The sequence below is a fragment of the Ammospiza nelsoni genome, chromosome 1 (genome assembly GCF_027579445.1).
Source record: "Ammospiza nelsoni isolate bAmmNel1 chromosome 1, bAmmNel1.pri, whole genome shotgun sequence".
Classification (NCBI taxonomy): domain Eukaryota; kingdom Metazoa; phylum Chordata; class Aves; order Passeriformes; family Passerellidae; genus Ammospiza; species Ammospiza nelsoni.
Window position 1 is genome coordinate 8,253,925 of NC_080633.1, and position 27,249 is coordinate 8,281,173.

At 41.4% G+C, this 27,249-nt stretch overlaps 1 protein-coding gene across 4 annotated transcripts in view; it reads left to right on the top strand.

Moving 5' to 3' along the window:
* The window catches only part of DPP6 (dipeptidyl peptidase like 6), a 510,686-nt gene that overhangs the window by 425,169 nt on the left and 58,268 nt on the right, over window positions 1-27,249 (top strand). The window lies entirely within an intron of this gene.

Consider the following 27,249-nt stretch of genomic DNA (forward strand, 5'->3'; position numbering starts at 1 on the left):
GGGTCATCTCTGAAGCACTGTTCTCTTTGATCCTTTTAGTTGGCAAATGGCCATTTTGGTGTGTGTGAGCAGCTGCTTGAAAAGTGATCTCAGCTGCTTATTAGCTTGGGAGAGGATCCTCACCACCCCCAGTTCTTTTGGGTGTTGTTGTAGGCTTTTAAAGTAATATATCAGAATAAAAATTTAAAACACACACACACATATATGTATACGTATATGTATATGTATATGTATATGTATATGTATATGTGTATGTATATGTGTATGTATATGTATATGTATATGTGTATCTATATATCTATATCTATATATCTATATCTATATCTGTATCTATATATCTGTATCTATATCTGTGTCTATTTATCTTTATATGTCTTTATCTATATCATCTATCGATATCTATATCTATATCTATATATCTGTATGTATATCTTTGTCTATTTATCTATATATCTATATTTCCATGTGTATATCTTTGTCTATTTATCTATATATCTTTATCTATATCATCTATATCTGTATCTATTTGTCTATATCTATATGTATAACAGGTACAGATCATGCATCTCTCTCTCTGCTGCTGACTAAGCTGCTGCCAGCAATTCCTTCTCACAGGGATCCTGGCTTTTGGACCTGGCAGTGTCTCTTTCCTCTCACACAGCTTCCCTCTAAAGTCACCCTTTCTCATACAGGTCCCAGCATAATCCCAAGGTTTTCTTACTTCTACAGAGAGAAATTCCAGATACATCTATGAACTGTGTCCTGTTGGCTGCTCCCAGTTCTCTTGAGGCTTAATGGAACAGAATAGGTTACAAAATGCTATTAACAGTTAATTGATGAAAAAATAGGAATCACTACTTATATTGGTCTGTATCACAGCTAGACCATGATCCTTAGATCCAGAAATGAGGGAATTAAAATGAATGAGTTTGTTTGCCCCTCCTAAAGATGCTGATCCCATAAATCAGTGTAAAACTCATCAAACACATCAGTGGAAAAATCTGATAGGTTTTTATTATTTTTTATATTTAAATATGTACTTCTACTGCAATACAGCATATTTTCAAGTGTCCTCCTTGTACTGTGAAAGCACTTTGTAACCAGAGAAGTGGCTAAGAAGTTACAAAATGCTAATTTTCCTTCACTTTATTAATTTGCTGGTGAAGTTGTGGGCAGGCTGTTTGACTCTGGAGGTCAAATGTGCCTACTCCTGCTACCCATATTTGTCTGATAAACATCATTTAGTACATGAGGTCTCCTTGCAGAGTCTCACACACAGCACCACACTGAGAGGGGTTTGTCAAGCCCATGAACCCAGAGCACATCAGCAAGCCCAGGATGACACTTGTTTTGCTGACACCTGTTTTTATTCAATTACAGGATTGCTCAGGCAATTTCTTGACTGATATTGACTTTCAGGTTTGCCCTCTATAATGAATTTGCTTGTTAACTTTATGTTAATTTGCTTGGGTAAGAAATGAATGTCTGATCGAGTGCAGTCTGCTTATGCCAAGCCAGGTTCTGTAACCTGTGAGGCACAAGGCAGATTAGGACCATTGGACCTGTTGTTCTCTGGGATTATGTTTGAAAAAAATTAGGATTTGGAAATGTCAATTTGTTTGCTAATACAGTTTATATTGAACTAAATAACTGTCTTTTTTCACAAGCAATGTGTAGAAGGTCCCACAGGAAAACCCGATTTAAACGTTTCCAACTAATGGGAATCCAAAATCAAATCCAGAGCTGAGCTGTGTGAGCTGAGCTCCTTCTCTTGTCATCACTTGTGCATTCCTCATGGAGATAAACCTGGGACTGGTGTCAGGACTGAGGATGTGTGCTTGAACCAGCTGTGGGGCCATGGTGTTGTTGGGTCTGCAGTGCACGGACACCAGCTGTCTACCTGCACGGATGGATGGAGCAGGATCCAGAAGCAGCTGGATATTCCATGGAGATAAATGGATAAGAACAACTGAGAAATGAGATACACCTCCCCAGTGGGCTCTAAGAAAATCCAGTTATGGCTACCAATGAAATTTAACCTGGGATACTCTGCCAACACACCATCACCTTTGTTTTTCCAAAGCTTTTCCTTTTCTTGGATGCCACCTCTTCAGTGGGATCAACTTGGGCCTCGTTTTAACTCCAAACTTACCTGACTGGAAATGCTTGAAAACTTGGCAAAGACTGAACTGTGCCACCTCAAGACCACTTTTGCTTTTCACCCATTCCTGCTGTGGTTTGTAGCCCTGTCTTCCCCACCTCCCTGCCAAGCTGGGTGCGATGCTCAGGCCCGTGTTTGTTTGCACTGCTGCCATCTCAGTGAGCACCAGGATGAGTGCTGAGCATATGCAGAACCCTCCCTCCATCTGTGCAGCCAGCTCCAGCAGGCAGTCTGCAGAGGAGCTGTGAGAATCAGGATCACGGAGAGTTCAGCACACTCCTCTTCCCTTCCATGCTCTTTTTGTTGCTGTGTTCTGTGACCCCTGGCAGCGACAGCAGAGCCTCCTTGCAGCACCCACTGGGTTTCTGTCACAGCTCACACCCTGCTTCTCACTTTCCCTCAGTGCAGAATGGAAAATAAGCCTCAGGGTTTTCTATTTGGGGAAGACGACTTTTAATGATTTTTAGCGACTTTTATCTACATAGCAAGAGCACCCCAACAGCAATTCCCCCTCATTTTGTGAGAGCTGTTTGCACAGTGAGCTCTGCAGATGGCAACCCAGCAGTGCCACCCTTTGGGGTGGCTCCTGCCACTTCATATGCATGGCAGACCCTGGGGGACACTTTTCTTCACAATGTCATCGCTCCTGTCACGACAGAATAGATGCACTGCACTATTAATCACAGGTTTTTACTGAGTCCACAAGCACAGCAGATCTAGAGTAAATTTGACAGGCTTTTTGCCCTGGAAAAATACAAAAGTTCATTGCAATTCAAGTTAAGCTCTGCTTTTGTAAATCTGCCAAAGGAGAAAAAATTTCTTCGAGGTATTTATGCTGATCTGTAGACTTTTGATAATATAGTGAAAAACATTTCAAATCAATCAGAGCTTAATCTACTTAGTGCATTTAGCTGGAAGGTTATAGATTGATACATAGATTACTGTAACATGAAAGCATAGATTAAGCATGGGGTTTATTACTAAAATAAACACTGACAATGTTTTCATAGTCTGACTTAACATTTTCAGAGCTGTGCCTGATAAATGCTTGTACTAAAATCGAGTGATATCCTATAAAACAGAGTTTAAAGTTCTGCCACTGGAATCAGCTACACATTTAAATGCATAGCAGCAGCAAAGAGTGGTTTTTATTTCAGTTTGCTGTATGATCATTTTTGGTTTGAGAATATGTTTTGGCAATGATAAGTCTTACAGATAATTTTAAAGCAAGTGCTGGTGTAGCAAAAAGGACTTCCAAAGCAATAAGATAAGAGTATTTATACGTTCTGTGTATAAGGAGTAATATCTTAAAAATAACATGCATTTAAAAAGTGAACTGCAGGTAAAATTAATTTCATTTATATGCTTTTTTTAGAGCACTCTTCCAGAGAAGTTAATTCTGTCATGTTGTAATTAAAGTGCCTTAATTTGCTACCAAGCACTTGGAAAGGCTGTTGAGCAGTTGTGAGGAGGGGTGGCAGCAGGGCACTCTGATGGAGGTCACCTCCATGATTCTGTTAAGTGGCAAAAGAAGATTGAGATGTCCCTGTGCTGCAGTTTGAAAATTTGTTGATTTTGGGATTATGTGATGCTGAATCTTGAGGAATGGGGCAGGAGAACTTCCCTCCATACCGGCATGTTGCTGCTAGACCAGGAGCAGCCCAGAATGGTTAATCAGGGTCCCTGTAGCAGGACAGGGACCTCTCCTGGGCTGCAGTGCTAGAAAGTCCTGATATGGTTTCCTTGAACAAATCACAGACAAAGCTGGATAACTTCTGGTGTTATGCTCTGAGTGCATGCTTGGAAATCAAGGATGTGACACCGTGGAGTGTGCTTCTGTCACTGCTGGGAGGATTTTCACCTACAGATGGTCCTATGCCATGCATAAAGTGTGACATGAGGAGTTTGCTGCATGTGTCCTCAGATATTAGAGTAGAAACTAGGAAAACAAAGGAACAGTTTTGCAGTTTGCTCTGTGGGACGCACCTGTGGGTATTAGATACTTTGGTAGGAGTAGCATGTGAGTTAAAAAGTAATAATTGCATATGAGTTACTCCCTTATCTCGTGTCTCTGTCAGAGGATCAGAGGATGTCTCTAAATTTGGAAGTCTCTAAATCTCAAGATCATCTCAAATTGAGAATCCCCATTCGAGACTTTGTCCTGACACCACGGTTGGGATGTCTGATCTGGACATCTCCTCAGACATCAAGAGGGAGTCACTCCTGGCAGCCCAGCCCCAGCCCCAGCTCCCACAGCACACATTTAAACATCTTGAGTAGTATGAGCTTTACACAGTCATCCTCTAAAGCTGATACTCTGCTTTGCTGAGCTTACCACACAGTGCTGTTGCTGTGTTTCCTTTTTTGGCCAGGAACCAGGAGGAGGAGGGGGAAAAAGCCTCTTTTTCAGAGATGACTCCCATGCCCTATTAATCTTCATTTTGTCGGCGTGATCACCGGCAGATCCTCTTGTGCGACTTCGCAGTGACACCTGGTGGGAGAGGCCAGGATGTCATCGCCATTAAGGCAATGAAACTGCAGAATTTTTTTTGCTGCAAGATCTAGGAAAGGCTCCCAATTTCCACTCACATACATTTCCCTGAAACTCTCTCTCAGCTTATGGGAACTCCACATCCAAAGCCACTGGCTGATTCATGCTAATAGTGCTTCTGTTCTTTTGTACACTTTATAAAGAGAGGAAAGAGAACACAGTAATAAAGAAAAATCTTTTCCATAATTTAATCAGCAGCTCACAGAAAATATCAGAGGGTAAATTTAGATCATGTATGACTGGTCTCGGAAGTGCAGCGCCTGGCAGGAGCTGCCAAATCAAATATCAGTTATTTTGAGCAGTATCTTTTATGCCTATAGCATTTCCAGCAAGTGAAGTAGACATATTTCTTACATTTAGAAATATTAATTCTGAGACTCTGGAAGTGGTCGTAGTACTGGGAAAGCAGTCAGTAAGTCTGCTGAAGCAGTGCCTTACCTAATTCGTCTGTGTGCTCAATTTTTCATTTTATAACATGAGAATGCTGAACTTCTGCTAGGAAGCAGGAACTTTGATGATCAAATTATGCCTGAATGTGAAAAGGAACATTCAAAATTAGCCCGAAAGCAAGTATGTTCCAAAGTTCCTGTTTAGTGCCACCAGAGAAGGAGATGACATATCCTCATATTTCACAGGCAGGGCTAACCTTTCCCAGTAATTAGAAGCTCCTAAACCTGGTTGGGGAGAATGAGATGAGGAATTAGACTGACTCATCACTGCATTTTTTAAGATAGTCTGGATAAATAAATCTCCTGCCATACTAAAGTCATTTCTGCAGACAGTGAAAGAAACCAGCCTTAATGGGACTACAAATTATTCTATTTTGACAAGAAATGAAGAATCATTGGGACAGAGAATCTAGATTTTACTTTAGGAACTTTCTTATTTTCAGTCAAAAAAAATATTCCATGGACATGGGTAAATTTGCAGTTCTACACAGCTGCTGTGGGGTAAAGGGAATTTGGAAAACATATGGAACTGGGAAATGACACCAGATAGTGCCAGAAATGCAAGTCAAAAACCCATTAGTTTGCTCTCAAGTACATGCTGGTGTTTTTGAGGGGTTTTGGGGGAATCTGCATGGAATTTGTTCCCTCATTTGTGTGCTTGCTCAAGCAAGGTAGCAGAAGCAGAGTGGTGCTTTGGTGGCATTGTCCCCATAGTAAAATAGGAAATTTTCCTTTGTTTTGCATTTGGACATCATTGAGTGTTGCCCATTGGGTTCATGCAGCTGCTGTGCAGCATTTGGAGCCATCCAAGCCTCAGTTAGCCATTATTTAGCTCATTAAGGTGACTAGATTTCTGTGGACTGTTATGTGCACACTGATTTATACCAAATGTGCATAAAACCTGCCCAGTTTTGTTGCATTCAAAGGATGAAGAGCAGCTCTTGACCTCAGCCATTTGTTTGAAGTGGATATTTCTACCATATAAGATTCCATTGCAAGGAAGATGAACTAGATGCAAAATTACTTTGCTTTATACATGTCAAAGCAGAGGAAAAGAGTCTTAACTTTCACCAGATGATGTCATGAAAGGCTCTGTAGAAGTGCCATCACGTGCTGGCTTTGGTGGAGGCTGCCCTGTCCCAAGGAAGCTCCCATTACTGATTGCATCACCAGGAATAAACTTCTGGCCCTTCTCAGCAGGCAAAGGTCAGGGAAAAACTGAACCATTTACAGTGCACATTGTGAATGCCTGCCTGGAAACCAGCAAGCTCCTCAAAACTCTAAAATTTGCTGCTACCTGGACTTTAAAATATGCTTTAAAATGTGCTGTTACCTGGACTGGCTTCAAAATCCAGCACTGCACCGTGAGAAACCCTGCCAGCTCTAGCCCAGTCCTTAACCTTCCCTCCCTGCAGAAGGTTGTTTGGAAGGAGGATGCCAGCCAAAACCAACACCTGTCATCCTCTAATTTCTGGATCAGCATCATTCAGGCTTCAGGATGGCTTTTGGAAGGAAAGGAGAACATTATTTACTGTGGTCAGTGATCTCCTTGGGGCAGTGGAAGGAAGCCAGCTGTTCATCCTGATGTCACAGCACAGCCAGCAGCTTTAAAGGCGTTCAGTGAGTGAAGTTGTTCTTGTTTGCCCTGAAGCCCTGGTAGGCATCACAAAAAATAGGTGTTGTATCACTGGAGTCAAATATTTCCAAAAAAAAATGTGTATTGTGAGTTGTATAACAGAGCTACTCTGGTTTTCTGCTTGCACACAAGTTCTGTTTCTCTGCACCAATTTTATTACAGTGGCCTTGGGTTAAATTGCCTGTTGGAGAGCTGTGTCCTCATTTTCTGATTATGCTGATATTTTTAATAACTAATTAGTAGACCAGCACTTTGGATCTTGCAGAACAGATTTTGACCTATGCCATGCTAAGTTGAAGTCTGGAATAACTCCCTGGAGATAATTGTGATGCCCTGGATCTGCACCAGGATGCTGAATGAGAGGGTCCTGCTATAATATTCATGTTTTATGTCCACTTTCAGGGTTTCAGAGAAAATATCTTAAAACACTGTTATTCCCAGAAAATAAAGAGTGGCATGTTAGAGACTATTTTCAAATCCAGTTGAATTTCAAAGCCATGTTTTTCCTCCATAGAATAATTTCTATGTTTTAACAGTATAAAACACAAAAAATGTATTCAAGTGATCAAGTTCACTGCATGTAAAACAAAAATGCATCATTTCTATGTTGGTAGAATTGAGCTGGAGGGCTATGACACATGTAGGAGTCTTCCAGGCTGTAGAATGTTGTAAGTGATTAAAAGAATTTAATTAAATTGTACAAAAATGATGTACAGTATTATAGGGTGGAAATATAGCTGTTAGGGCATGTTTCCCAGGGATACTGAAGGGATCTCTCTCCTGAGGGATTTTTAAGAGTGAATTAAACAGATTTTTGTCATGGGTTGCTGAGATAAACATCAATCCTATTTCAGTGCAAGGAGGGGATTAAGACTTCTTTGGGCTTCTTCTGGAACTACAATTTTATGATCTTGTGTATAGTTTTGATGTCTTTTTCTCATATCTTTGCAGTTAGGCATTTTGGCTCTGGGATTACAAAGAATGCCTGTTTTTATATACAAAAGGGTAAATACACATAAACTGCTTGTACATGATGGTTGTAGGGATTGAGCTCTTTATCATGATAAATTTATATGTGCCTCACTATTTCCCTGAGGAAAATTGGTCATTTTCTTCTTCTGAGGATGTCCATGAACTTTTATTTGAAAAACATATTAGAAAGAAAGAAAGAAAGCTTAATGTTTTTAAAGTGCCGCAATCAAGAAATTATTACAGAAAGAACAAAGACATTGAAAGATAGTCATAGAAATTTTATGTTAGTGTGTAATTCCATCAATTTGAGTTAAAAGGTAATTTCCTGTAGGTTTTTTTCTTGGTACAGCCTTGCTTGTGGAAATTAAGAGGCCAGTGCAAAAGCTACAGGCTGATTAAATAACTTTCCTATTTGTCTCTCTCACTGCTGGCCTGAATAAAGAGTATCTGCCTTAAGAAATAAAAAAAGCAAAAATGAATGTACTCTGTCCAAATTAGAATGAGAGAAAGCCAAATGAAAAGGATGAAAATTCTGCTGTAATTTGTGATTCTCACTAGAGAGCTGGCCTGTCCATTGTTGTATAATAGCAGGGAAATCAAAAGAACATCCAAAATTATGACAAAAATCATATTATAATTTGTTTACATCAGCTTCCCTAATTTGAAGGAAAAAAGAAAAGACAAAGAACCAAATTGAAATGCAGTTTAAAATACACAACTCCAAACCCTAATGCCATCTGGAAGCAATCAGAGGCCAGAGCGGGTCTGGGACTGGAAGAGCAGGGGAGTAATGATGTGAAGTGCAAGGGATGTATCAGTGCTAAGGGCTGGCTGGGCACCTGGGAGGGCCCCACAGAGCTCAAGTCCATGGTTTCCTCCAGCAGAGACTAAATTTTTGTGAAATACGCAAGAGGTCAAATCTTTGTATGCGAAAAACAGCCTTCCATATGCCTGTGCTGCCTGTGCTTGCTGCTGTGGGGGGCATGATGCCCAACATGCTCAGATCCTGCTGCTGGATGTACAAGACTGTTTTCCAGCAGTGTTCCCAGTACCAGCTCTCCACAGGACCTCAGCCCTTGAAGACGAGGGATGGGGGTGATACAGTGCAGGGAATTGTGACGGTGCTCACAGGGGTCTCAGGTTAAGGGAAGAGACGAGGATCTGACTCCATGTTTCAGAAGGTTTGATCTATTATTTTATGGTATATATTACATTAAAACTGTACTAAAAGAATAGAAGAAAAGGTTCTCATCAGAAGGCTAGCTAAGAATAGAATAGAAAGGAATGATAACAAAGGCAGCTGTCTTGGACTCTCTGTCTAAGCCAGCTGGACTGTGGTTGGCCATTAATTACAAAGATCCAAGATGGGCCAATCACAGATGCACCTGTTGCATTTCACAGCAGCAGATAACCATTGTTTACATTTTGTTTCTGAGGCCTCTCAGCTTCTCAGGAGGAAAAATCCTAAGGAAAGGATTTTTCATTAAAAGATGTCTGCAACAGGGAATTCCTCAGATTGTGCCAAAGCAGCCCAGTGGTGACTGCAGTGTTGGCACCAGCCAGGACAAGGAGCTGACTCTGGCTGGGTTCTGCTCTATGTCAGGAGAGCTGAAGAGCAGGTCTTAATTGACACTCCAGCAGTTCCTGAAAGATAAAACACCCAGGGATTGTTTCACCCTCAACACTCAATTAGTTTACATTGCTATAAGTAACAACCATATGGTGCAGCTTCTGCACCAGCTGCTCTCTAGTCTTCAAGTATAGGTCTAAGGGGAAACTGTGCCACAGAGTTTACAGCAATTATAAAAGTAGGGGGAAATGGCAGGTTTTAAAGGTGACCCTAAAGCTTTTGGATGGGTTAAGCAGTAAAGTATAAGTGGGCAGGGATGCATTGGCTGCTGTGTGCCAGGCTGGGGGCTCCAGGTGCCTGCAAGCAGCACACACAGGTGGAGAGCAGCCAGTGTGGGACAGCAGGGACCAACTCCAGAGGGATGGCAGAAACCTTCAGTCCTCTCCTGGGATGAGGACTGCAGAAACCAAGCAAAGCAGTGGCATGTAGGAGATGTTTTCCTTCAAATCCATGGCAAACAGCAGCAGGCTCTGCTCAGACCTGCACCTTTCCCTGGCTCCCTGCAGCCCTTGCCCACATCCACCAGGATTTCTCAGAGTCTGGAGATGGGGGATAGATATTGAGCTAGGTTTCATGGCCCACCAAGGCAGAACCAGACCCTGCAGGGGGGAAAAGACCAAAACAAACCCATGGTGAGATGTCTGCTCAGCTCTGCAGCCTCCCGCAAGAACAGCCCCGACCAATTCTGTGTTGCCCAGCCTCTGTGCCTGCTTTCCTCTCTTTCCACTGAAAACAGTTTCTTTGAGAACCATCTCCACAGCACAGATGAGCCTTGTAGAGCTGGATTTGCTGCCATTCTTCCCAGTTCTTTTCTTCTAAAGGGATTGTGGTCATTTCTGTGTTTGCCTGTGTCATTCTGGTGCTGAATGAACTTTCCCTCAGCCAGTTTACATACCAGAAAATCGTGATTAGAATACTTTATTTTATTTTATTTTATTTTATTTTATTTTATTTTATTTTATTTTATTTTATTTTATTTTATTTTACCAAAAAGCTGTTATGCTGTAGTCTCAACCCAAAGAAACTTTAAGACCATGAAAGTCCCTGCATGTCGCTCCATACTGGAAAAATTTATTCTATTGCTTTGAGTCTCATCAAACAGCACAGGAGCACAAAATGCTGCTAAGAGCTAAATAGTGTGTTTTATTTATAGTTATTTAAAATACTTCTTAACAAGTTCCTTAACTGAGGATTTAGAAGGGAAGTCTTTTCACTTCTAAAGTTTTTTCAGATTTTAATGAGTGGAAGTATCATATAGTACCAAAGCAAACTATTAAGTGCTCTGTGTTTTTATTTATTAAATTTCCTGTGGTGTAGTGAGGTGTCCTAGGTGGTTTTGCAGCTGTACTGGCTATATGGATATAAGCTGCACCAAGAAACTCTTTACTCTCCATCTCACCTGGTATTGGTTATACAGCAGAGATGACCACAACAAATACTCTGTTGGACACATTATTTGAATTTCAAACTCCTAGCTGAGAAATATTTCCCATAGTTCAGACAAATTTGCCAGAAATTTAGATGTAAAATTCCCAATTACAATCTCATTATGTACAATGCCCTGATTCATGTATTAGATCCAGATCAGAATTATACAGTTAAGCAGAAGCTGACACCTCTAACAAATGTACATATTCCTTAAAGCTCTCTGAGTTTTGCTTCAAGATTTTTTGAGTGTTTTCACTGACTTATTTAATGTTGTGTTCTTGGCTATCATTGATTAAGCCTTAAATCTGCAGTGCCTGCTCTGAGTACCAGAGAACAGAACCTTTCTTCTGAGACCTGGTATAGTTATATGTTATATTAATATATGAGAAGTATCCACACTTTTCAAAAGTGCAGACAGAAATGTTTACATTACAGTTTAGATGTAGACTTTTGATGCATACTGATTTTAAAATTAGTAACAAATAGATCTTGGTTTTTTTTATTTTCTCAGAATCACAGTCATTTAAAATTAAGACAGGTTTACTCCCTAGAGTGATTTTAAAAGCATGTTTTCTCAAGGATCACCTTTTCTTCTGCACCTGTAATTCTTTTCCAGGCTGAATATTTTACTGGTTTTGTTGTTGTACATATCCCTACTTTTTATTTTTTGTGTTTCATTCATTCTTTTTAAGGTGCTTTTAAATAATTTGAGAATGTTCTCAATTCCAATGAGGCAACAAAAGCAACATAGTCTAAAGAGAACTCCTATCTTGAAAGCAAAGGGTTAATGCTGAAGGGCACATGAATGCTTGTTGGCAAAAGGGAACAGTTCCAGAGTGGTCCTCAAAACTTCATTAGAGATCAGAAAAACATGCAATATTGTATTAACTGGAAGAAAAACTCTTCTATTAGAGGGTTAATGTCCTTAGAAATGTTGCAGAGTTTATTTGAAAAATAAACGCAACAAGCCTCTATTAAATTTTTTGAGGAAATGGAAAGCAGAAACCCAGAAAGACTGTAATTGCCACCTACAAATATGATAATTAGAGTGAATAAGAAGTAATGAAGGAGGAAATCAGAGGCAGCTCACCTCCTGAGCAGGAAGGTGGAGGTTGCATTGCCACCATGTGGCAAAACTGCGGAGAGCCAGAGCAGCTCCTCTCCCCATCAGGATTCGAGAGGAGAGCTGCAAACAGCCAGAAATCTGCATGATTTGCTGGGGAAAAAAAAAATATAGTATGTAAATGGCATCCTGATTGGAAAGAAGAAATATGAGATTAAATCCTTTTCTGCTTTTGATTAGCCTGTGCAGTTGAGTTTTTGGTGGTGTGTTTGTGGGGGTTTTGACTTGAATTTTAATACAAAATGCTGTTGCATAAAATATTCAGTGGAAAAGTGAGCAGAGTGCAGAAAAGGAAAGAAAAAGAAAGTTCTCTCTTCAAAATGATGTCATTCATAAGCTTTTTTGAGTACAAAAATCCATCATTCTGTTGCATGTCTTCTTGAAATCATCCCTAACGTTTCTGCATGAATTTTATTTTTTCAAATTTTACTGATAAATCTGGGATACTTCCCAGTTCTATAATATTTAGAAATATGAGCCTTAGTGTTTCATAAAGTACTTTTTAGAACAGATTATATGGAAATATAGTTTTTTATGGAAGTTCTGCCTACAGCAGGATTTGGGATTCACAAAAATGCGTCACCTTGCTCTCCCCCCACCCCTCAACTCCAGCTCCTAATTCCTCATGGCATGACAACTGGTTGCTGCAGAAATTATTAGGATTCAAGAGCATGATTTCACAGCCTGAGTCGGATGAGCTTTTCCCAATCCCTTTTTTGATCAGATTAGTGCTGACCCCCGAGCTGACCCCCAGCTGAGGGGAGCTGGGCCCTGCCAAGGCAGGGATTGCTGCTGATCCCTCCAGACAGCTCTGTCCTGCTGCCAGCCCTGCTTCTTGTCTTCCCTGCAGCCTGAGCCTTTCCCTGGTCGATGCAGGGTTCATAAAGGGCTTGAATTGATGCTAAATGCAGTGGCTGTTTCTGTATTTAAGAGCAGCTCCCACCCTTAGCACCCCCACACTTGTGGCTGAAGTGCAAGAAAAAGATGAAATGACCATCACAGCTGATGCTCAGATGTAGCTCTTGGTACAAGTCTAATTATGACCTCCACTGAGGCAATCATTCTGTCTTGATCTTAATGCCTTTTGCAAGCATCAATTAATAAAACTGCACATAATGTCCTGGTAGGACAGGAGTTATTACCATCTTTTTAGAAGCAGGCAAACTGAGGCACAATTATTGACCTGGTTTTAGATGAGATGAGAGAAATTAGGACACAAAACTGAAGTCAGAGTTTCACCTTAGTCCCTAGAACCCTGCTAAAGTGCAGAATGTTGTATAAAAAACCAGATGTGGCTGTTTCAGCACAGAGCCCCTTCAGTTGTGGTCACAGGACAGGAGGGATGCACAGCTGGAGAGATGTGTCACTCTGCAGGAAGGCTGGGCTAATTCCTAGTGATTTCCACAGGAATAAGAACCTTTCCAACCCACAGGTCACCCTGTGAGCAAAAGGCAAATACCTGTTTTTAAAGCTGCCCCAGCTCTGTCAGACTCTTCTGCATCCTTAAGGGACTAATGGGCTCTTACCTGCCTTTCAAATCCCAGAAAAAAGGAGCAAATCACTTCCCTTTTTACACAAATGACTCATAAGCATTTGCCTCCTACATTAGTTTTGCTTTTGCTCAAAGTTGAGTCATTGTCTTGTATTTGATTTAACAACAATAGCAGGAGGAAAAAAAATGGCCATCAGTAGCTACTGCATAAGAGTAGATCAAAAGCAATTCCTTAAAGGCGGCTTTCATGATTGCTAGATTAAACATTTGAGAAACTGGTAAGAAACAGAGCTGAAGAAAAACAGCTCCTAAAACCAAAGCATTATGTTTTCATGCTATTGTGCTTTTAAAATTGAAGGCAACAGTCTGAAAACAGGCATCAAAATAAATCTTACTTGAAGGGAATTATCTGGAGATCATTGTATTTATTGCATTTGTTTTGATTTTCCAGCCTTTGCCTCAGACTGCAGTCATGGACATGATTTAAAAGATTCAATACCTCATTTAAAAAATTAAGCTTCACTTGGTTATTGAGTTGACCCATGCTAACCCTTAAATTGTCATGCATTTTGGAGTATCACCAGCAGGCTGGAAATGGTGAGAATAGGACAGGAGGCAAGAATTGTGTCCCCAGCAGCTGATGAATTTCAAATGCAATAGCTGAGGCTGTGCTGCCCCTTGGAGGCACAGCACAAAGTTGCATAAATCCATGAGGAGGGAAAGGATTGGTTATGGTTCTTTGGTATGATCTTGTTTTTAACTCTGCCTCCCCTCTACCCTTGTGCCCCAATGCCCAAAGGGCTGCATATCTGAAGGCACTCCTTGCCCACATTGTATTGTGTATGATACACTGGATAAATCATTTTCCAGCTAAATGTTGGTCTTTTAGAGTGTTTTTGTGCTCCTCATTCATTTTCCATATCTGCTACAGCTGTGGATATCTCAGCAATTATAGAGGGTGAGCAGTGGTGGGAAGGGAGGGTCAGGAGGTGCAGGGAGTCATGATTATTGTCTGGCTCTGTGGGGCAGGGAATGGATTTGGGGATTTCCTTCCTTGTGAGTTTCCCCATTTCAACAGATCCAGTGGAGCTTTGAATCTGGCTTGTGAGCACTGCTGATAAACCAGACCCTGAGCCATGGTGGGAGAAATTGTCACCCTGTTCATATGGCCCCAGCGTCAACACACTGAGACAAAGGAGCAGCTCCCTCCTGCCCACTCAGGATCCTTTTAAATACTCTCTCTGGAGAATGACCCAGCTAAAATATTATGTTCTTTGAGAAACAGCAACACAAGGCTGCTCATGGGACACCTCTTGTTTAAGAACTTGCCTGTGAATTTTGGGCATCTGATTTTGACCTTGCAACTTAGAGTAAATTGAACAGGAGGCTGAGCTGGCAAGTAGTGAGACAGGAAAGCTGGGCATGCATCAGGAATATTTCAGTGCTTTTGTGAGATTTTAGATTACTCAAGACAGAATAATAAGCCCCAGAGGAAGAATGGGTAGCTTTAGAAATAGTAATTTTAGTGGAGTTTTTCTGGCTGTGTTAGCAGAGAGCCTGCAGCTCCAGGTGAGAGGTGGGAGTAGCACGAGAGAAGTGCAGTCCTAAAAACAACTGAGCTGACATTTGGAAGGGCTATAGTGCAGGATCTCCCAATTACTGAGGTCAAAGTTTGTCCTTAATGAGGAGATGTCACAGCACAGCCCTGCAGAATGGCCCTGCAGCTGAAGGGAGTTGCAGGAGGAGTGGAGAAGCCAAGAGGGGTGTTTTCCTTCATCCCACTGAGACTTCAGAATCCAGCCCTGGCAGAGCTTCTTCCCCTGGAAGAGGAAAAAGGCAGCAACATGATGGATCTAGCCACGTTGCTTGGAGCCCAGGCTTGTCCCTGACTAATTTGTTTTAAACCAGCTTCCAGAACCTTCCAGAACCAGAACCTTCTGTTCCCTCCCAGAACTGGTGTTGATCTGCATGAATTACTTGCTTGGACTTCATAGAAATCACAAATGCAAGTCCACTGAACACAGTAAATACCAGATCACAAAGAATTTGGCTTTGGTTCCAGCAAAATAACTTTCCTAGGACATCCAGAGATGGTTCCTGACCTGCCCTGTCCCATGTTTGACCTGATCTTTTCCTGTAGGAGAAAACACATTTGACAGCACAGCTGAGAGAGGGTTTAGAGGGGAAACAGCTCTTTGCCTTCTACACAACAGCTAAATTGTGCCTAAAGATGGAGTGACTTCTCCAGTCTGACTTAACTTCTTTCCAAACTTTTAGTTTAACTTTGTGGAAAGACTTTGCACTCTGCTGATCACTTAAAAAAATGAAAGAAAGCATAAAATCATTGCTTGGCTGCACAGTTTTCCTAGGTAAATGTCTGGTTTTGGTTTCAAGAGAAAAACAAAGAAAGAACCACAAGTGCATTCACAGAAATTAAAGGAGTGGATTTGGCCTTTTCAAACAGGAGTCCTTAGTGGACAAACCTGACAGTTGCATCCTTTGTATATTTGATAAAGAAATTACAAAATAAGAACTGGATCCTTACTAAGTATGTATTACTATTTATACCGGTTATGAATTTGGACTTAAAACCACATTAAACCATCTGTCACAGTACAAGAGGCACAGAAAGGTAATTTGCAGGCAATTAGTCAGCCAGGTGCTTGTGTTTGTAGCAGTGTATCATGGTCACATTTTCAGTCTGGAAACATAAATCAGCAAAAGAGAAACCAGATATCCTGTTAGTTAAGTTCTTTGCACTAAAAAAAAAAAAATTATAATGATAAAAATCTGTGTAATCATGTTGTAACCATGCTTTGAGTATTTTCATAACCTGGTGGAATCCTGCTAAGCCTGATGAAGATGAAACCTTCCACCCAACATGCCAAGAACATAATTGGGATTTATAGCTGCAGGCTGGAGCACACAGTCTTTGGGGACTGGAGGGCATGACAGAGAAATATCACTTGGAAGCAGCCTGAGGAGCAAGTCCCAGCCTCCCTGCCTGACAAACACCCCCAAACAGGAGCAGGGCTGAGCACCCTCCTCAGGCACTGCCCATGGCATCTGCAGGAGGGTGCTCAGCCAGCCCAGAGCTGCTGGGCTCTCCAGGAGGAAAGTTAGCTACCAAGAAAAGATGAAAGGCAGCCAAGGAAGTCTTAGAAAGAAAGGAAAATATGTGTATTAAAATTGGCACCTCTGAGCGTAACCCACATCCAAATGTTCCAGGAATAACCTGACTTTGAAAACTGGGTTTTAGTGATAAGTGATAAATGGCAAAGAGTACAAATTACCATTTCTGGTCCTACTCAGCAAGGACAACAGCATTTTCTTTGCAATTTCATGGTGTTTGCCATCAGAACAATTTTTCAAAACCTACATTTCATAGTCTGGCAATGGGAAAGTTCTCACCAGCTTGTCCTGTGGCCTGGCTGTGCTCAGTGCTCAACAAACACCCCACAAAACCAGAGCTGGTCCCCAGACCACTGCAGGGAATAGTGAAATATTGCTCAGCCATGGCCTCAACACAGCAGCACTGCCAATGTCATGGATGTTGAGGTAAAAATATACTGGTGGGAAAGGAGCTGCTATAATCAGTCTTTTTTAAATGGTTGTGGTTTGGGGTTTTTTTGTTTTGCTTGTTTTTGTTTTTTTTTTATGTGGGTATTGTCCTCAGTACTAAATAGGAAGTCTTTTAAGAGCAGGCTACAGTGACCTTGGAAATTAAGATTATGCCACGTTAGGTATTGTGATCTGTTGGGCAGATAAAAATAGAGCCATCTCTATCCTGCCAATGAGTGCAACAGATAAAGAGGGGAAAGGAGGGTATTTCTTTCCAAAGCCACCCTTAATCAGCAAAAAACAGCAGACAAAATTATCTTTGGTAGATGGGGATTTGTGCAGTGTGGGTTACATTTATTATCTGGCAGGTTATAAGCTGTATTTTAATTTCCGGTATTTTCCTGCTACATCTGAAGGAACAATACAAGCTGGATCCTCTGCATGGCATTTATAAGCCTGTGCATGTCATTTATATGGTAATGGGGGAGTTCACCCTTATCCCCAGTGATTTCTGCAAAATTCTGCATGCTGGTTCTCAGCATATTTAGCTTTCTCCAGCGTAAATTAAAATGCACATTCATGATCTTTGAACAAAGCGGGCAGGGATAATTGGTAATTTGAGCCTGTTCTGTACAATGCAATTCAAAGTAATACTTATAATTTGCAGTTAATTAATCAGAGCTTTTTTTCCCTTAAAATTCTTAATTGCCTTTCTATGATATTGATTTTTAATAAGTTTTACTCCTACCAGTTTCGGTTCCAATTATACAGGCAATTTCTTGTCACTGTTACTGCATGGCCCTGTGTTTTTTTATATGTACATTTCCGTATATTTTGGGATATTTTTTCAGGATTTTTTTATGCTGGTTTGTGGATAGAGTTTTTGTTGGCTGAAATTAAAAAGTTCAAAATAATAGAATCAATGTACAGCCAAGAGAAACAAGGTTACAACAGGGAATAGAAAAATCAATACAATGAAATTTTTAAAGAATGTTAAATAATTGGCATTCTATTGCCATATTTAAATATCTGGAATTCTATGTCAAACTCACTTGGTATTAAATTCACTATCCAATTAAAACTCTTTGTAGAAGACTCTAAGTGTTGTAGCTTTAAAGTAAAAACAGTGATCATTAGAGGTACAAACTTTGGGCTCTCTGAGGAAATTCAGATGGTCATAAATTCAAAAATAATAATATTAGTGAATAGAGATGTACATGGCGGTGGTGCCTGTGATGGGAAATATGCCATGAGCATCCTGTGCCTGACCAAGCCCAGCTCTGTCCAGCCTGATCTTGAATGACCAGAGGTGAGGCATCCATCACCTCTCTGGGCAACAACCTGTGCCAGAGCTTCACCATACTCATTGTAAAAGCTTCTTTTATATGTCTAATCCACCCTTCTTCAATTTAAAATCATCACCCCTTTTCCTACCACAACTGGTTATCTAAAAGGTTTGTCCCCATCTTTCTTAGGGGCTTCCTCCTTGTTGGTGCCCCTGCCCCAGGGACACAGCTTTCCTCTTATTTTATCAGGAGATTTAGGATTACTGCACTAGAGTCTACAGATCAAAAATATTGATAGCATACAGTTAGATTATCAATACAGATAGATTCCTGGTAGCAGGGATGAATGAGATTTTGATGCATGGACATTATCCTGCAGGAATGTTTGTCTTTATTCTTACCTGGGTCCAGAGTGGATGACCTTCAAAACACACACCTAGGAAGGAGCAGAATTGTGCTCAACATGCAAGTGCCACAATTCTGATAAACACAGTCATCAAACCCCACTGATCCATCAGTGGCATAACCTGATTACATGCCATTACATTTATTAATAATAAATGTTCCTCTTATTTGATAAGAACTTTTTTTTTCTGAAATATTGCTGTAAACTAATTTGAATTCTGGTTTTATCCAGCTCTCTTTTTTTTATTATTCCTTGGTGATTCTATTGATCTCAGTAGTTCCTCTGATTATTCAGTCCTGTAAAATCAGATTCACCCTCTGAGTCATTATTGAGCTAAATCTCTCAGTTAGCCAGGTCCTGAGTCACTGTTCAAGTTGAAACCTCTGGGAATATTGCCATAATAGGGCAATATATACCCTGAGTGGTTTTTTAATGGCTGTTCAATGACTTCAGCTGTTTAAACTGGGTAAGGAATTAGGAGCTAGACTAAGTTCAGTCAATGTGCTCCAGTTGCCATTCCATAAAGCAGGGCTGTATTCTGCAATATTAACTGACATTTATTAGCACTCAGACTAGGTGACTAGCAGGTGCTGCTCAGGGTGAATAAATCATGCAAGCAATTCACATGAAAGACAGCTTGTGCAAGTGCTGATAAAAATCCATGGGGTTGAAGAATCAAGTTCTTTAATAGCAATGTCAGGCTGTTCAGTCTTCTTATCTCTCATATTTCTTTATGAAACATTAAAAGAGATTGCTTTTGGGCACTTGTGTTCTTGAACTATTGCAATCGTCTAATGAATTTTTGATTCCGAGGGTTTTGTGATTACCAACTTTCTTGATACATCGGCAGCTATTGAAATGGATCCCCTGTGCCAGGTCTGGCTGTCCATCTTCCTCCTATCATAAACCCCACAGATTCGTTAGACAGAACCTGTAACTTTTAATTTAAAGGAAAGGTGAAGTTGAAGCTGCTTGAGCACGTCTGAATAGAGAAATATTCAGCACATAATGAAAGCCCTGATTTGTCTCACTGCATTGCACAGATAAGCAAATTGTATTTCCAGCCATAGCAACCTGTTCAGTGGCTCCAGAGGGGTAAAGAAGAAAAGGATTTGTCTGTAAGAAACCCTGCTTCATTTGGGCCATGTGGATTCTCTCTGCTCTGGGTCCTCAGCAGCTGAGCAGGTACAACAGGACCTTGCAGTGAGAATTCACTCTCACATCAGTGACCTGCACTGCAAATTGTTCCAAAGACTTCTGCCAGGAAATGTTTCACAGATTTAGTGTCTTTACTAACAGGCTTTCATGACGAGCTGACAACAGGCTGCGGGTTTAAGTTCTGTGCAAGGTGGTGGAAAAACACATTCATATTGTACATTAGTGGGAGACAGCAGTTTCCCACTGCAGATGGGCTTCCTAGATGCATTTGCTCTTTGGAGTGAGTGCAGGAAACAGGAACAGCTGAGGGTAGGATGGCTAATATTTCTCATTTCATAATTCAAACCCCATTTTCATTATTACATTTGAGCATCCTGACAGATCACAGCCCTGCCGGAATCTGCACGTCAGTCTTGTCACCGTGGTCCAAAGAGACACTGAGAATGACTCACACAACCAAAGGACACTTGCTAATTGTTAGGAGCAGTTGTGAGCATTAATTATTAATGCTTTTGAAAATCAAGGATTCCTAAGGATGGGATACAGGTGACAAAAACCCAGAAGCACAGAGAAAGAAACTTCAAAAAAGAGGAGAGGGAGGATGTGGAGGCAACTTTACATTTTTCTGGTGTGTTTATTTGAAAAAGGACCACTTTTATTAAAAATCAGGGCCCAAAATTCTGATATGCCAAGAGGATAGTATGGCTTTGTGTATGACACCTGGTAACCCTCCCTGCCTGCTGTGATGGCTCTGGAGAGGTGCCAAACCTCCACTCATTGCTCCTGCTGGGCACCAGGATCCATGTGAAACCTGGAGGACAGCTCCTCTCCATGGCTTTTTGCTCCTCAAGTAGGATTTGCAGAGCTGGGTGCACTCAGTGTGTCACAGTGTGAAGGTGGCTGGGAGGAAACACTCTGACTATTTTCAAATAGCTGAATTCTCCTTTATTTGTAAGAATCCACCTGTATGTCTCAGCTGACATCTCATACCTGTGTGTATCTGTTTTGTTAGTTGGTTGATTTGGGCTTTTTTCCCAACCAATGCATTTGCATGATTGAGGGAGATTTTAAACATTCATGATTTCTTAGTTATTGCAGTCTGAGCTTGGCCTCCTGTGTGTATTCTGTAGGGGCTGTAGAGGTGTACCTGAAAATGGGATCAGGCAGGTGTTCAATAAATTCAGCTTTTGAAGCCCCAAGCAAATCAAACACTCAAGAAATTCTGGCAGCTACTTGCCAATAACCTTATAAACAACATTCCTAATGCCCTGACTCATGGCAAGCACAGAATCCTCTAGTGTTGGAAACACAACAAATTAGAAGAATCAATGGGTCAGGGGGACAAAAACAAACAAACAAAACCAAAACCAAAACAAGGAAACCACATTAAAATAACATTTTTGAAAGAGAGTGAATTTAATAGCCTCAGAAAATCTCTTCTGTTTGTCAGTAGCTTGGTCCCATGCTAACATGATCTTGCCTTGCTTCTTGGGATGGGTGTCCTACAGATTACCCTAGAGAAACACTGGTGGTTACTGCTGGTAGTTGGGAGTGTGGATGAGGAGGCCAGGTTGGAGTGGTCAGGATTTGGCCAGGTTGGCTGGCAGATTTGCCTCTGATGTGCCCACTCTGGCTTTGCTGGACACTGTTTGCTCTTCATTCCTGTGTGTTCCCTCAGGGATCCTGGTCAAGTACCAGTGAGCATCCCACAGTGACTTGACTGCTTCCAGAGCTTTGCAGCCTGTGGTGTTGTCACCCAGAGCCACCTCTGTAGCCATGATATTTTCTGAAAAATCCTTTCCTTAGGATTTTTCCTCCTGAGAAGCTGGGAGGCCTCAGGAGCAAAATGTAACCAATGGTTATCTGCTGCTGTGGAATGCAACAGGTGCATCTGTGATTGGTCTCATGTGGTTGTTTCTAATTAATGGCCAATCACAGTCAGCTGGCTTGGACTCTGTCTGAGACAGAAGCTTTTGTTATCATTCTTTCTTTTTCTATTCTTAGCCAGCCTTCTGATGAAATCCTTTCTTCTATTCTTTTAGTATACTTTTAATGTAATATATATTATAAAATAATAAATCCAGCCTTCTGAAACATGGAGTCAGATCCTTGTCTCTTCCCTCATCCTCGAGCCCCTGTGAACACGGTCACACACCTCCCTCTCACAGCAGTGCAGGTGGACCACAGCCCATTTGTGTCTGCATTTAGTGGGGTTTGCCTGTTTGCCTCTCAGAGTCTCTGTGGTCAGGATGACCCCAAGATCATTAGAGAGTCTCTTTTCCCAGCCTGGCAGCCAAAGAAAGAGTCAGGATTCTTCTGTTCTGGTTTTCGAGGTTGTTTATTTGCTGTTATCTATAACATTCTTTTTTTGACCCGCCAAAGTTTGTCCAGCAGGTTGGGTTGAGGCACACTGACTGCCTCAGAGGCGGTGTTATCTCTTTATACTAAAAACTATGTGTAAATTATTTACAATATTTCTCCAACACCTATCACCCATGTTAGACAGAGTGTTTCTACTCCAAACCAATCTGAAAGTACCAACATCACCCAGAAGATGGAAGCTAAGAAGAAGAAAGAAGAAGGACAAGGTGCGCCGAAATCCCTCCATCTTGGCTTCTGAACCCCCATTCTAAAAACTCAAAATTCTACTTTTCTATCTTATAACAAACTAACTATCATTCTACTTAAACTTTCATGTCTTGTGAATCCAAGGGCTAAAATTGAAGGTAGAGGTTTTTTTGACTGTGTGTCAAGGTCTCTGAGCCCCCTGTCAGCATCTCAAGTCCTCCAGGGCAGCCAGAGGAATTTCCTGGGTTCTGACATTTGCCAAGCCTGGGTTTGGCTTAGGCTGCACAGTAGCTCTGGGGCCCATCAGAGATATGGAAGCAAGACATGATCCTGCTGACCACACAGAACACATGAAGAGTGGTTTTCCTCAATGTCCAACATGAACCGCCCTGCTGAATGAGCTTCTCTCCTGGCCCTCAGCATCTGGCAAAAGCAGTGGCCAAACCCTCTCCTGCTGTCTCAGCACAACATTCTGAGCAGAAAGCAACCCGTGTCCAAAGAATTAAACCAGATGTCTAAGAGGAGCTAATGACACTTGCAGGCCTCACTTTCCCTGTGCTTGAGGAGATGCAGAACTCTTTTCCCTGATAAGAGGGTCTACCACCCTCTCATGGATATCAAACATGCAGGAGCTGCTCACCTTCCACCATGAGACTTTGGATCAAGGATTTGGTATTTATCAAGGGCTCTCTAAAACACATCCTCAAGAATGCCATAAAAGCAAGTATTAGTTTATTCTTCCTAAGCTTGTTGCCTATCAGTGGCAGAGGAGACTCTGTGTTCTGGGTAGGAATAAAGGGTCACAGGGATGAGCATTGCAGCTTGCTTTTTCCTGAGGATCTCTGGAAGCATTGCAGCTCATTTGTCTTAAGGACCTCTTGGACAAGAGCACGAGCAGCTTGAGAAGGGTTGTTTTGTTTGCATACAGATTCACAGAATATTCTGAGTTGGAAGGGAGCCACAAGGATCATTGAGCTCAAACTGGCCTGCACAGGGATCAAACCCAGCCCTTGGTGTTATCAGCACCTTGCTCTGACCAGCTAAGCTAATCTCAGTGTCAGGAACTGGGGAATTGGGCTGCACCCCATAGTCTGACCTCAGCCACATAAATTTTTATGTTGTCTACAAAAGGTTGTTGAATTGTTCAGCAACCCTGCAAAATTGCAATTTTTTTCCACCTGGCTCAATTAGACAACTGTGAAAGAGGATTAATTGCTCTGAAATCAATAGTGCAGCAGTGCAGCCGTGCTGACATCAGCACAAAATAATGTCAACACAGGAAAATGTAGATTGGGTATGGTAATCTAAAACAGTTTTATACTATTTGCATACACATAACTACTTTTTTTCACTCATTTTATATCTATTACAATGATTTAATGGAAGTCAGTGTAGATCTACACTACAGCAACTGAGAGAAAAATTTGGTTGCATAGAATAAAAGGTCATTTTCCACAGCCATCCCTGAAACACATGTCAGTAAAGGAGAATATGAGCAATGAGTTTTCCCTAACTGGCTAAAAATACTTGCTTTCACACTCTACAATAGTAATCGATTTGGACATGTGGTTGGTGCTTTGAGATGATCTAGTAATTGATTTTAAAACAGATGGCAGCTGTCAAATAAGCATTTGTATTTATTTGATGTTTCTATGAGAACCCTTGGGGTTTCACTATCTCAGTACTCTGTTTTCTCCTTTCCTAGACCCTCTTGCTGTTCTCTGATCTCTCTTCCTCTCATGTTCTTTTGATGCATCCTACTGACAATTTCTTTTGAGCTTTCTTTCCCAACATAAACCACAGCCTTTATGTCAGGCTTTAATTTCATTTTGCCTGAAATTCCTTTTTATTAACAGTTTTAATAAAACAGCAAAATGTCTTCAGCACACCAAATACTTCATAATCTGAGCATCAGCTACAATGCATCACACAAACAGAAACATTGGTTATACTCCCCAGAATTGCTGTAATTTACCATATCAGCAATAAACACTGGCCCTGAGAGCTTTAGAACTTTAAAATGCTGATGTCTTCGATTTTTTTTTAATTTATTTTTAGTGATAGAAAAGAGTGGCAAAGGTACAGGTTAGACTGTCTGAGGATTGGCTTGGCCAAGCATCTTTGTCTTCTTGTGCAAGTCTTTGTTTTTTTAACTTACACTTAAAAATTACAATTTATTTGTGTCTTCTAACAAGAAGGCCAAGGAAAAGGTGGATTTGTTTTTGTTTTTTTTTACTTGCAAATTATCTTTTTTATCAGTTTTTTCTCCTGATATCATCGGAAGTAATCCCTAAGCTACCAATGGATTTTTCAGTCAGTCACTGGTGAAGGCTTCATCTTTTCCAAACAGCAAGCCAGAACTTTGCCACCTTCAGCAGAAAGGAAAAAATCACAAGTATGCCTCAGGATAGTTGCAGAACTAGCTGGATTTTAGAAAAGCATGAAGAAACCTCCATGGCCATGGCATTTACATGCATGTGTTTATTAGCAAAGAGGAACTCTGCCAGTCTAGAGCTCTGTGCAAGCCTGGGAAATGGATTTGTCGTGGAAATGTCTTTAGAAATGCCCCAGTGGCAGATTATGGTTCAGAACATTAAAACCATCTCAGTGGGTTTACAGATGTGGTGCATACAACAGGGTTTTTTTGTCCAGAACCTGCTGGTTGCCACAGAGGTGGCATAAGACAAAGGCCTGGTGCTTTTCCCTGCATTGAGTCTATCAAGGAATCCCGAGGTCTGAATGGTCTTCACTGGACTGTTCAGTGTTTGGACAGAGGTGGACATCACAATTATAAATGTTTGAGTTCTATGGCTAAAGTTGCTATACGAGTATCACAAGGAATAGCAAAATCCACTTGTGAAGGTCCTTACAGGATTGAGGTGGATATTATCCATGGAGGAACGAGTCAGAGGATTTGTGGGGTCTCTTCCAGATTCATCTGCTGTGATTCCTTGAGAAGTTTGTTACCTGAAGTGAGATAAATTCTCCCATTTCACTCTTCTTGCAAGTGCTGCTGGAATTAAATTGCAGTTTGAAACAACCTGGGTGCCTGCTTAACTTTACACATGCTGGGCTAATTTTTGATGACAGACCTACTAGAAATGTCCACCCAACTTCTAATCCACTCTTCAGTCTTTCCAGGGATTACTCACATGCTATCACAGCCAAATGCTCCATCCAATCCCATATTAACCACACAGCCTGCTACTTGGCAGCTGAGAACCACCACAAGGGACTTCTCCTTTTGCTCCTTGTTGGTGAGCAGGAGAGCTTCTACCAGGAAGCACATCCTTATGAAGATATGCATTCCCTCTTTGGGCAGCCTGGTTCACTCTGGGTATTGCTCAGGTCTTGATCCCAAAGACAGACACCCACAAAATGCACAAATGCAGCAGCATTGAATTCATTTCAGAGAGTGTGGAAACCCAGGGCACCAGGAATATTTCCCTGTCTGCTCTGGGGTGCCCTGACCCCCAGGGGAGCACTGACTCTGACCCTCATTCATGGAGAAAGTTTCCTAGACTCCAGAATATACTAGGATCCACTAGGGTGTGATGTAGATTGTACAGAGTAGTGTAGGTGTATCAGTAGTGTAGGTGTATCACTTAGGTGGGAAATTTGGGGTTTGGGATTTTTAGTATGTGGTGGATGGAAGCAAGATGGAGGGCACAGGGTGTTGTCCTGGGTTTCTTCCTCATGCTTCTTCTTCCTCCTTCTCCATGGGTTTGGGTGGCATTTTGTTATTGGGTGGAAAAGTCCACATTGCAGCTCTTTGGGATCAGTTATTGGGCTAAAAAGGGAAATAATCCAGGTGTCAGTTCTTAATTGGATAGGTTAGCTTTAAAAGATCCTGGAACAAGAGGTTGTTGGCCACTTTGTGGTGCTTTTCCAGTGCACTGAGCCTTGAGTGGAAAGCGTGCAAAACTCTAGATAAGATAACAATAACGCTGAAGACCTAAAAAATCCAGTGTGTCTCTTTCCTGACACAAAACCATTCCAGGAGGGTCTCCCCTGACAGGAGAGCCCCCTGGGAGGGCCCAGGCAGAGTCCCAGAAGACAGGGAATCAGCAACAGGTACCCTGACAAGGGAGCATCCCTCTCATCACACCTCTGGTATTTCCTGCAGTGGCTTTTCTCCTCCAAATGATATTGAAGTCTCTAAGAGGGATATACACCCAGTTGTCACCGAATATACTCTGACCTAGGACTTCAAATTCTCTTCCTGAGGGTCTGGTAATTTTGAAGACTCTTTGTTTCACACAGCTTCAAAATGATCATTCAATTGGGCCATACTCGACTAGAAAAAAGGATTAAAATACCCATCCTGTAACATTCCCTGAGCACAAACACATCACTGTCTAATACATTTCCCCACTGAAGAGTCACTACTCAAGAGCAGGGTCATCCAGCTGTTTCAGAGTGATTGATTACTAAATGTGCTGAGATGGAATAACTTGGCTCAAACCCTGTGCTTGAAGCCAGCCAGCAGGTCTGAACAGCCCTTGTTCAGCTAAGGCAGCCACACACTTTAATCTCATTATTTTTCAAGTTTGGATGTCCTGTAGGGGCTGGCAGGCAAAACTGTGGAGAAAGAAAGAGCACAAAGCCAGCAGGATGTGACTGTGAGGAATCTCAGCAGCTCACTCACAGCATCCTGGCACCATGGGGCACTCAGCAAGCTCTGGGGAAGAGGGTAAAAGTTTTGGTCAATTATCACTTCATGCTCTTAGTCAGGAGGTCATGATCCAAATTTGTTAGGGGGCTATAGTGTAAAGGAGAATCTGTTTTTTCACACACAAGGCAGGATCTGAACTAACTTTAGAAAACC